Genomic DNA, 12965 nt, shown 5'->3' on the forward strand with positions numbered 1-12965 from the left:
TCAGTGGCTTTTCTATGAGCACATGCTGGTCGACATTTCTTATTTGTTTTCTCTGTATATTTTTATGTGATTTTGAGTTCTTCTGGCTTTGGGTTTTGCTCACATGCAGCTTTTAGAAAATTAATTTTTTAAGCTCTTCAAAAGGCTTTTTTCATAGAATCATAGAAATGTTATGGCACAGAAAGAGGCCACTTGGCCCATCGTGTCTGTGCCAGCCAAAAAAACGAGCCAACCAGTCTAATCCCACCTTCCAGTATTTGGTCCCTCGCTCTGCAGGTTATGGCACCGGAATTTCTTGAACTTGCTTGCTTTTCAGCCACGCTTCGTTCTATGGAGCTTTTCTCTGCTTTCTAATGTATGTAGTTTGTTTTTTTGTCTTCAGCTACTTGCTTTAAAGTTTCTTCTCTTCTGGCTGAAGGATGATTGTTCCTTCAAATTTTCTCTTCTGGGTAAAGGACTTCGATCCTAGTGCTGTTCACCGTGTGACATATTTGGTTCTTTACGCTGCCACTGTATAGAGTCTAGCCAGAGAGGTTCTTAAACTGTAGTGTTTAATGATTAAACTTTATTGTATAGTAACTATATACACTCCACACTAGCCTGTGTGTCTCCTTAAAAAGCCATGCTGTAACTGTTCTCGAGTCTCTCCCACATGATCTCTTAGCTCACCCGAGTGGCAGTAATAGAAACATAGATAATTGGAGCAGGATTAGGCCATTTGGCCATTCGAGCCTGCTCCGCCATTCATTATGATCATGGCTGATCATCCAACTCAGTAGCCTTTTCCCGCTTTCCCCCCATATCCTTTGATCCCTTTAGACCCAAGAGCTATATCTATGTTTTTTGAAAACATACAATGTTTTGACCTCAACTGCTTTCTCTGGTAGTGAATTCCACAGGCTCACCACTCTCTGGGTGAAGTAATTTCTCCTCATCTCAGTCCTGAAAGATTAACCCCATATCCTTAGGCTATGACCCCTGGTTCTGGACTCCCCCACCATCGGGAACATCCTTCCTGCATCTACCCTGTCAAGTCCTGTTAGAATTTTGTAGGTTTCTGTGAGATCGCCCCTCACTCTTCTGAACTCCAGCAAATATAATCCTAACCAACTCAATCTCTCCTTATACGTCAGTCCCACCATCCCAGGAATCAGTCTGGTAAACCTTCGCTGCACTCCCTCTATAGCAAGAACTTCCTTCCTCAGATAAGGAGACCAAAACTGCACACAATATTCCAGGTGTGGCCTCACCAAGGCCCTGTATAATTGCAGCAAGATATCCCTGCTCCTGTACTCGAATCCTCTCACTATGAAGGCCAACATACCATTTGCCTTTTTTATTGCCTGTTGCACCTGCATGCTTACCTTCAGCGACTGGTGTACGAGAACACCCAGGTCTCGCTGCATATTCCCCTCTCTGTTTATAGCCGTTCAGATAATAATCTGCCTTCTTGTTTTTGCTACCAAACTGGATAACTTCACATTTATCCACATTATACTGCATCTGCCATGCATTAGCCCACTCACTCAACTTGTCCAAATCACCCTGAAGCCTCTCTGCATCCTCCTCACAACTCACCCTCCCACCCAGTTTTGTGTCATCTGCAAGTTTGGAGATATTACATTTAGTTCCCTCATCTAAATCATTAACGTATATTGTGAATAGCTGGGGTCCTAGTACCGATCCCTGTGGTACCCCACTCGTCACTGCCTGCCATTCAGAAAAAGACCCGTTTATTCCTACTCTTTGTTTCCTGTCTACCAACCAATTTTCTATCCATCGCAAGACACTACCCCCAATCCCATGCACTTTAATTTTACACGCTAATCTTTACATTCTCTCAAGATTAATCCTTTGATACCCTTATACTATACTTTCCAGGTAGGTTTTCCGGTGATTGGCTCATCTGACTACAACATCAGTGAACACAATCCCATTTCCTATTCACCGACATCCCACACCTCACCTTCCCTCCATCACTGACCATTGCAATATCCACTTAGCCACAATGCAAAAATAAAAGACACCACAAAATAAACATTTCAAACCAACGTCATAAATCAAACCATCCAATATTGCACACAAATGTCAACTATTCATCCTGTGTAATCCCTTGATGCATGCATTCCATGTGGGTTTGCCTGTCCTAGTGCCCTCCCAGTGGCTGCAGGATGGCTGGTGGAAGGCTGCACTCTTTCAGCCAGAGAGACTGGCAGATGGCCTCGAGCTGCTCTGGGCCTAGAAGGCCTGGCTATGGGATGCACCATCTTGGTATGGGGATGAGCAGTCTGGGCTGGCTGGCTGAAAGGTGACAGCAGGGGCTCTGACACAGTGGCAGTGGTGGGATAGCAAATACCATCATCCTGAGAGAGGACAACAGGCTCATTCTCCATGGAGTCACTGCCACTCCCCGAGGTCGGATCCTCAGGAATCCAAGTAATCTGTTGGAGGAAAGATGCTATGAGACGCTGCGCCATTTTTCACACTGGTATCTGCAGCCATGATGTCACAGTCATAGGATCATAGGAAACAGGAGCAGGAGCAGGCCAATCGGCCCGTCGAACCTGCTCTGCCATTCAGACAGATCATAGCTGATCATCTACCCCTACGTCATTTTTCCCCACTATCTCCATATCCCTTGAGGTCATTAGTATCCAGAAATCTATTGATTTTTATCTTGAACATGCTCAATGATTGAGCTTCTACAGCCCTCTGGGGTAGAGAATTCCACAGATTCACCATCCTCTGAGTAAAGAAATTCCTCCTCATCTCTTAAATGAACTACCCCTTATTCTGAGACTGTGTTCTAGACTCACCAGCCAGAGGAAACATCCTATCTACATCTACCCTGTCACACCATGTAAAAATGTTGTAATTTTCAATGAGATCACCTCTCATTCTTCTAAACTCTAGAGAATACAGGCCCAGTTTCTGCAATCTCTCCTCATGAGCCAATCCCGCCATCCCAGGGATTAGTCCGGTGAACCTCCATTGCACTCCCTCTGTGGCAAGTATATCATTCTTTAGATAAGGAGACCAAAACTGTACACAACACTCCAGGCGCAGTCTCACAAAGGCTCTATATGATTGAAGCAATGCATCTTTACTCCTGTACTCAAATCCCCTTGCAATGAAGACCAACATACCATTTGCCTTCTTAATTACTTGCTGCATCTGCATACTAGCTTTTAGTGGGCATCAACACTTACTAACCTCTCACCATTTAAGGAATGCTCTGTCTCTCTCTTTTTTCTCCCAAAGTGGATCAAAATGCTCTGAGCCTGTGTGGCAGAAAGGTCACCATGTATGACCTCAGCCTGAATTTCCACTGCAGTACCCAAACCAATAGAAACGGAGATATCGGTTATCAGATGCTGCAGCATGGTTGGGTCTGCAAGTGTGCTAATGGAGACGGCCACCACTTCTGCAGAGGATGAGCTACAAGCTCTGTACACCTCCTCAACCAACGTCTACTGTGCAGCGCCGAAACATCTTGGAGCCTGCTCTCTACCATACTGTGCCATCATTCACTGTTCTTCTAGCTCATACTCTCTTTCTGAAACAAGTTCCAGCCTCTGCTCCAGCCAGAGTGCAGCTCCCCTTTAAGAGGTACAGGCTGGATTTAAGTCGTGCAGGCTCATTTTAAGTGGTGCCAGCCTCTCACAATGTTGTGCCTCCTGCATAGGCTTGCAGCCATTCAGCAGTGTGCTTCCTGCACACAAAAATTATTTAAAAGAGCAGGCAGCATGAAATTTGCATGTTGCCTGCTTTGGAAGCACCTTCCGCAGGTTAATCGTAATACCTGAGCCTATTTTTTGCCTTATTGAATTTTGCTACTGTGGAGTCTATTTAATTCATTGTAAAATCATGTACAGAAAGCAAAATAAAGAGAGGGAAATATGGGATGAATAGAGAGAAAGAAGACACAGAAATAAAATTCAAGCCATGCAAGTGCCAGGCAATGACGTCCTCCAGTAAGAATCTAATCATCGACCCTTGCCATTCAATGGCATTACCATCACTATCAACATCCTGGGGGTTACCGTTCACCAGAAACTGAACTGGAGCAGCCACATAAATACCGTGGCTACAAAAGCAGGTCAGAGACTGGGAATTCTACGGTGAGTAATCCACCTCCTGACTTCCTAAAGCTTGCCTGCCATCAACAAACCACAAGTCAAGAGTGTGATGGAATACTCTCCACTTGCCTGGATGGGGGCAACTCCAACAACACTCAAGAAGCTTGACACCATCCAGGCAAAAGCAGCCCACTTGATTGGCACCCCATCTACCATCTTCAACATTCACTCCCTCCACCAGTGGCAGCAGTGTGTACCATCTACAAGATGCACGCAGCAACTCACCACACCTCCTTCAACAGCATCTTCCAAACCTGTGACCTTTTCTACCTAGAAGAACAAGGACAGCAAATGCATGGGAACACCACCACCTGCAAGTTCCCCCCCAAGTCACACACCATCCTGACTTGGAACTATATCGCCGTTCCTTCACTGTCGCTGGGTCAAAATTCTGGAACTCCCTTCCCTAACAGCACTGTGGGTATACCTACACCACATGGACTGCAGTGGTTCAAGAAGGCAGCTCACCACCACCTTCTCAAGGGCAATTAGGGATGGGCAATAAATGCTGGCCTTGTCAGCGATGCCCCCACATATGCCATGAATGAATAAAAAAAAGTATTGAATGAGGAAAGCAGACTCGGGGTCAAAGTAACAGCAGTTTATTTACAGGGTTCTTCTTACTAAGGTATCTACATGAACACTGAGCAGCATGAGGTACAGACTCGGGACATCACATCATGCCATGATGCTTATGGTCTATATATATATAATTACCCAGCAATAGCCTATGTACATTATACTTCAGTGGTATGGCTTTATTTGGATTAATTTACATTATATCACAGTTCAAATGCACAGCACCATTTTTTGGAAAAGCGGCTTTGGAGAATTACAAAGGTACAGTTTGAATATTTTTATAATTTTCTTTTTTAATTGACTGAGCAGCACATCTGAAAACAGCTATTGTACTGGATGATTCCCTGACACTAATGTTTTTATCTCAATGAAGAGTAATTGACCTCTTACTTCTAATTGCCACATTGCATTACTGAATGTAAGGACATACTGGGCTGGATTTTGTTCTCCCCAGGCGTTGGTGTCCAAGGCAGTGAGGAGGGGCCTGAAAATGCCTCCGGGAGTGGGCCCCCAGCACCCCGATGCCGGGAAGGCCTTACCCGATATTGCCGGTGGCGGCAAGGCCTCGTGGTGGCCCCATGACCGCTGGGTGACGGGACCGCCATTTAAATGTTTAAATAAATTCAAATAAATGAATTAAATATACTTACGCCGCCACCTTCTGTCCCGCTTCAATCTTCAGCCTGATGGCCTGCACTCCCGTGCGTTCGGATCCCCGTCTGGGGAAATGAGGAGCCACGCTGGTGGGGAGGGGGGGAGGAGGTAGGTTTCTCAGTGTGGGAGGAGGGGACTGAGGTCAAAGTTATATCGCTGGTGTAGGGGAGAGTGGGAAAGGTTGATGTTTATGCACTTGATTGAGGGTGGGGGAAGTCAGATTGTACAGGTAAGTGTTTTGGGGAGGGAAAGGGAAAATCAATAATTTTATGGTTATGGGGGGGGGGGGGGGGGGAGAGGGGTAAAATATATTTAATTTTTTTTATATCACTTTCTCTACAAGTATTTAAATCTGCACAGAGGCAGCTGATGCCATTGCCGGGGCCGGACAGGCCGTCCCTTCCACATGATTAGGGAGGCAGGGGCGGCCCGCCCCAACCAGTCAAATGAGCTGCCGCATGGAGGATTGTGGCGGCTTGTAGTTCGCGCGGGCGTGCCACCGTTATTCCGGCGGGCAAGAAGATTCAGCCCACTATATTAATTATTTAAGTATCAGCTGGAAGTGAAATCAGCATCCTTATTACTGCGAAAGAACTTGTGGAACAAATTCCTTTGAAGTGGGAAGATCAAGGTGATTGTTCATGATGGAGCATAATTTGTGGACTAGTTCATGAAAGAAATTTTCCTAAGAACAAGTAGAATGATTAAAATTGAAGAAAGTAGGGCAGTGAGTCTGAGCGAGATTGGGTTCTTAAAATACATCAGATTTTGATGGTAATTAGAGGATCTATGTTTAAAAGAACAAACGCCTTTTTGAATTTTAAAGCCATAACAGATCATAAAAAAGCATCTCCGAAACACCTTTCTGCTGCCCCTTTGACTGATAAATCAAGCCAAACCATTCTTACTGAACCTTTTCACACCGGACTCGCAAGGCCCTAGGCCTGCCCTTTTCATTTCATAATTTGCTTGAGATCTGTTTGAATTGTAACATGTATGAAGAGTTATTTATTTTTGTATTAAAATGATGGTGTGGAGGTTCCTTGCTGTTCCAACCACTGACTCATTGAAGCATGCAGCATGCAAAATTCTTACAGGGCTCGACAGGGTGGATGCAGGAAGGATGTTTCCCCTGGTTGAGGGTGTCTGGAACCAGGGGACACAGCCTCAGAACAAGAGGTAGGCCATTTAGGACTGAGATGAGGAGGAATTTCTTCACACAGAGGGTGGTGAATCTTTGGAATTCTCTACCCCAGAGGGCAGTGGAGGCTCAATCATTGAGTAAGTTCAAGACAGAAATCATTAGATTTCTAGGTATTAAAGATATAAGGGATATGGGGATAGTGCGGGAAAATGGCGTTGAGGTAGAAGGTCAGCTATGATCTAGTTGAATGGCGGAGCAGGCTCAAGAGGCCAAATGGCCTACTCCTGTTCCTAGTTCCTATGAACCTGAATACTTATCTTACTAATGACAATTGTCTGTTCAAGATGCATTGATATTCATCTGGCAGAATGATGCAACCAAAACTTTTAAATTTTTCTTATTTCTGGCCATGACATGTAGGTGAATAAATTAATGTTCATCAATTGTAGCAAGTGTTTGCATGATGGACTCATTTTAAGGGATAAAGACAAGATCTGGGCGGCACAGTGGTTAGCACCGCAGCCTCACAGCTCCAGCGACCCGGGTTCAATTCTGGGTACTGCCTGTGTGGAGTTTGCAAGTTCTCCCTGTGTCTGCGTGGGTTTCCTCCGGGTGCTCCGGTTTCCTCCCACATGCCAAAGACTCGCAAGTTGATAGGTAAATTGGCCATTATAAATTGGCCCTAGTATAGGTAGGTGGTAGGGAAATATAGGGACAGGTGGGGATGTGGTAGGAATATGGAATTAGAGTAGGATTAGTATAAATGGGTGGTTGATGGTCGGCACAGACTCGGTGGGCCAAAGGGCCTGTTTCAGTGCTGTATCTCTAAATAAATAAATAATAAAAATAAATAAAGATCCTAAAGGTAACAAAACTAAATTTGACTGGGGAATCAATGAAATGTCCAAGACAATGGGATCAAATCATGAAAGGATACCAATTTGTGATTCAAGAGTTTTCCCACTCTACAAAATTTTCCTTTCTTTTAATCTTTGCCTTCCAATTTCTAAAATTGTATGTTAGTAAAAGTTAACCATGCTTAAAGAGAAATGGTGCACAATTTTACTAATTTGGGGAGTGAATTCGTGAAATTGACATAAAAGAATGTAGGCAATTGATAAATCCAATACACAAGTAATTAATCAGAAAAAATAGGAAAACAGGATGTTATATCAGAAACCAAAAACAATTAAGACAAACTGACCTCAGTTTAAATGTATGGAGATTTTTTTATACTTGAATTAAATTCAAAAAGTGTTTAAATTATAAACAATTGTAATTCAAGTATAATATCAGACAAATAAATGAAAATCTGGAAATCAGATGTGAATGTGAGAAGATTTGGATTAGTGTGTTATTCTAGAGAGACTGGCCAATCACAATTGTATTATTTTGTGACTATCCATGTTAAAGTAACAATACCGTTGCTACCTGCTGATGATACACAGATGGGGTATTTAAAGTAGAATCAATAAGCTTGTTGGAGGGTGATGGACACAAGGAATTTCTGAACAATCTAAAGATTACTAACTATCTAATTAGTGAGGGAAAAAGCAGGGCTATGGAATGCATCAGACTCTTCATGCACAGTTCCAGAAAAAGTAGTGAGTGCCGATGCAGCTGTGATGTGCTGGAGAGTTCACCATCAGCATGTGGCTTCACCCTGGATGAGCAGCCAAAAACAAAAACAAGAATGAATAAATTGGGGTAAAGTATTGGTGCCTGTTCGGGCTCAACTATAAAGGCTTCCATCTAGTTGAAGCCTTACAGGTAGTTGTAAATTTTGGCCGTAATATAATTATGTGGATAATTATGTGGTTATAGAGAGTTAAAAGAAAGCAGCTTACTGAGAATACACCAAATTAATTAAAAATAGTATTGTCATGTGTACAAGCAGTGTGGTGATGAAAAAGTGCAGACTGAAACTGAAGGGTTATAAAAATTGACTTTACGTTTCTAAAAAAAACAGACAATGCTGCTAAAAATTGGCAGCTGAAGGTAAACAACCTGGCCTTTGTATATTCAAACTGTCTGTCAGGGCCAAAGGAATACTTTTTATGCAATTACACCCATCTTGAAACATTCCTGAATTGAATAGGTTCTTCTGAAACAAAGAAGATGTGAAGTAGCCACAACCTACGCCTTTGTCAGTCACCACAGGAAGGGAGTTCCACTTCTCCCAACAGAGACAAAGGTGTGAAACCATTTTTGATCTTAAAGGTATCTCACTGAAGAGAGAAAGGGAGACACCCAGGAAGAAGCCTCACCAAGAATCTTGTTTCCAGCTAAGGGACTGGGTAGAAACCCAGAAAGCCAGAAGGGAAGCACACTGCTGTGGAATTCTATATCTTTACTAATGCAGCAGTGAATTAGAAGTGATCCCGCGGTCTTCAACGGAACTTTCAACCGAGAGAAACCTGCAAACACCTCAGGCCTGCAACCAACGAGAACTTGACTTCCAAGAGAATTCAAAAGGTTTACTATGACCACCCGAAACCTACTCCATTTAAAACCACTTACCCCTTTTCCTCTCTATCTGTCTCTTGTGTGTGTGTTATGTGCGCGAGTGAATACATGAATGGGTGCGATTGAGACAATTTCAGGATAAGGCATATTGTTCAATAAATAATAGATTTTTTTGTTCTAAACCTACAAGAAAACCTGTTGCTCTCTGTTTATTTGGCAAGTAAAACACAAAGGAGTTAAACCCTAATAACAAAAAATACTTACTGTGTTTAGATGGGAGTTGAACAGTGGGAACCACCCACATTCCTCACCACGTTGCAGCAACAGTATAAAGAGGGATGTGAGTGTTAAGAGCGCATTCCTGGTGGCAAAATGTGTATAATGCAGGAGAAACCTTGGTGAGCTTGTTGCCTTATGTGCTCCTTCTCGGCCTTTTGGCTAAGATCAGGTGTAGTATCTGTTCTTATCAGTGCTTACTTGGTTGAGAAGAGACCATGATCATTGCCTTTTGATCCTGGGGAAGCTTTGAGTAAAATGGCTATAACCAATCTTCGAGCTTCAGGCCAGGGAGTTTGCAACACCGTTCGGGTGGTCGTGAAGGACAAGGAAGGAGATGCACCGGTCGATCGCACCTTCTTCATCAAGAGGATCCTCCTCGAGTGCTGTGGATGTCAAGCTATGGACGTCTTCTGCCAGCAGGATTTCCCCAGCAGTGGATACTTCGACGTGATGTTCCGGAACGTGGCGGGATGCATCAAGTTCCTGAAGGCGTTCAAGGAGAAAGGGGACCGGGCGCCACTGTCAATCCTCACAGCGGAGCCGCTCTTCACGCTTCCGTCACAACGGGACCGGGTGGTGACGATTCACCTCTACAACCCCCATGTTCCGGTGGTGGATGTACTCACCTTTCTCGCCAGGTACTTCGAGGTGGCCGGCAGCAGCACTGATGTCAAGGACCCCTTTGGGATTTGGACCAGCAAGCAGCAGGTCAAGGTGACCTTGAAGGTCAATCCCAGTGGAGCCATCATCCATTCTCCCTCCAGCTTCGCTATCGGGGGAAGTCGAGGCTTCTTGGTCTACGCTGGGCAGCCCAGAGTTTGTCGCACCTGTGGCAAATCTGGTCACATGGCAGCCAACTGCAGCACGGTTGTTTGCAAGAACTGCAAGGAGGAAGGCCATCAGACCAAGGACTGTAAGCAGACTAAGTGTTGCAACTTGTGCGGTGCGGCAGGCCATCTCTACAAAACCTGCCCCAAACGCTGCCTCAGTTATGCTCAGGTGGCACGGTCCAAGGAAAGGCTGGGAGAAGGTTTGACGAAGGCGTCCTGTGTTCAAAAGGAGACCAGCAACCTTCTCCGCAGTGAGGAACTTCAATCTGAGAAGGAGAAGAAAGGGGAGGCAGCTGAAACCAACGACACAGCACCTACCCTGCGCCCGGAAACCCCTCCTCCACAGACAGAATTAATGGAGGAGGAGGCAGCAGATGGACAAACAGGTCAGTGGCAAGTGGTACAAAGGAAAACCACAAAGAAAAAACCTCCAAAAGCGGAACAGGCCACCACCCAAACCAGTGGCAAGAGGAGGCTACCTCTGAATGAGACTGCAACAACTCCTCTTCACTGGACGGAGGAATGCTGGAACGACAGCCCCTTCAAAAGAGGCGGCAGAACTCCAAGGAGCTGGAAGATAAAGCATCCCTGCCCCCGGGCACTGGAAGCTGTGATGGGCCCGGCGTGCCCCAACCCGAAAGCGCCACACGTAACGACGTGGCCAACGCATCCCAGCTCCGGGACACCGGGAGCAAAGACACGTCTGACGCACCTCAGCTCCGGGAAGCCGGGAGCAGTGATGTTTTCGAGGAGGAACAGATGGAAGCAGCAGAGGATAACCCAACCTTTGCTGGCTAGAAGACCCCCCCGATGTCACCCCAGTGGAAAAACCCCTGCAGGAAAAACCAGGAGGGGTTTCTGAGCCCAACCAACGTGAAACTGCTTGCTCACACGATGGGTATGCAGGAACATCCCAAAGGACTGGGACTAGCAAGGACAAATGGTATGGGAAGCAACAACTAACTTTTTTAAAAATGGGTGTAAGAATTGCTTCCATTAATGTGCGCAGCATTAAATCTACTACGTGATGTGTTTCAACCTTGAATTACCTCGCCAAGGTCAAAGCCGACCTACTGTTTCTGCAGGAGTGTGGAAAACCACACCTCAGCACCTACAGGCAGTGGTCGCAATGGTGGTCCCACGGGCCATCGATCTGGTCGGGGAGTAATGATTCCCGTTCCTCCGGCCTGGGTATTCTGCTGCGGGGCGGTAACTTCACCATCTCCGAAGTTAAGGAGGTGGTGGGCGGTCGCCTCCTCGTAGCAGACGTAATGTACGACAACGCTCCACTCCGGTTGATCAACGTGTACGCCCCGGTACAACGCAGCGAGCGGCTGACCGTCTTCCAGCAGCTCCCACTGCTGCTGGCAATGTCCAGGCCGGTCATCCTAGGCGGTGACTTCAACTGCATCATCGATGCGGCTGGACGATCCGGCAGTGACGACAGCAAACTGGACGCTACGTCCAGATTCCTAATAGAAACAGTTAAAGATGCCAAACTGCACGACGTCTTCAGCAAACCTGCAGATGGAGCACAGCGCAGATACACATGGTCAAGATCGGACGGGTCTGCCCGTTCCAGGATTGACTTCCTGTTTGTGTCCCGTGCCGTCACGGTCGGATCCACCGACGTCAAGGCGGTGTTCTTCTCTGACCACTGCCTCTTACTGGCCGACTGTCACTTACAGGATGACCAGCGGGTTGGCAGGGGGACGTGGAAGCTCAATGCTACACTACGGACTCCAGAGAACGTTGAGGAACTCAAAAGGGATTACAAAGGTTGGAGGACCGTGAAACCCCTCTTTGAGTCTCCAGTTCACAGGTGGGAAGCGATCAAGGAGAACATCAAGAGGTTCTTCATCCACAAAGGTGTTCAGAGGGCGAGAGAGAGACAGAGGGAAATGTCCCGACTCCAGAAAAGTATGCAAAAGCTGCTCCGGTTGCAGTCAATGGGGGTCGAGGTCAAGGAGGACCTCCAAGAGGTGAATCGCCTGCAGGCCTCGCTCTTTGCCACGGAGGCCTCCAAGATCATCTTCCGGTCCAGAGTCCGCTCCATCGAGCAAGATGAGACGTGCTCGCGTTATTTCTTCCAAAAGGTACACAGAGAGATCTCTGTGATCAGCAGCCTGAAGGAAGAGGATGGCTCGGTGACGTATTCGCAGTCCAACATATTGAGGATCAGCAAATCCTTTTATGCTGGGCTGTACGACGCGAAGCCCACAGACAGCAGAGCCTCCCAGTCCTTCCTGTCATCTATCACAGAGGTCTTAGATGACAGCAGGAGTGAGAGACTGGACAAGCCGCTTACTCTGGACGAGCTGACAAAGGCCATCGAGTCCTTCGAGACGAGTAAAACTCCCGGAAGCGACGGCTTACCGGTCGAGTTGTACTCGGCCCTGTGGGACTGGGTCGGCCCGGACCTGCTGGAAGTATACGAGAGTATGCTCCTGGCCGGCAGCATGTCAGAATCCATGAGGAAAGGCATCACCACCCCCATTTACAAGCGGAAGGGGGAGAGGGCAGAAATCAGAAATTGGCGGCCCAATTCACTGCTTAGTGTTGACTACAAGATTCTGTCCAAAGTCATAGCCAGTCGAGTCAAGTCTGCTCTGGAGTTGGTGATCCACCCCGATCAGACCTGTACTGTACCCGGCAGGAAGATCTCTGATATTCTCGCGCTACTCAGGGATACGATCGCCTACGTGCGGGACAGGAGGGTGGACACCTGCCTCATCAGCCTGGACCAGGAGAAGGTTTTTGACAGGATATCGCACACCTACATGATGGACGTGCTTTCCAAAATGGGGTTTGGGGAGGGAATCTGCAATTGGATCAAACTGCTCTACACAAACATCAGTAGCGCAGTCTCAATCA

The 12965-nt window shown here is 46.4% G+C and overlaps 1 non-coding gene across 1 annotated transcript; it reads left to right on the forward strand.

Annotated features, from left to right (window-relative positions):
• The first annotated feature begins 9400 nt into the window (after nucleotides 1-9400).
• LOC137383729 (U2 spliceosomal RNA) lies at nucleotides 9401-9586 on the forward strand. Its single transcript, XR_010977445.1, has one exon. It is a non-coding gene; the product is annotated as a U2 spliceosomal RNA (small nuclear RNA).
• Nucleotides 9587-12965: the final 3379 nt, after the last annotated feature.

The sequence above is a fragment of the Heterodontus francisci genome, chromosome 24 (assembly GCF_036365525.1).
Source record: "Heterodontus francisci isolate sHetFra1 chromosome 24, sHetFra1.hap1, whole genome shotgun sequence".
NCBI classification, from domain to species: Eukaryota; Metazoa; Chordata; class Chondrichthyes; order Heterodontiformes; family Heterodontidae; genus Heterodontus; species Heterodontus francisci.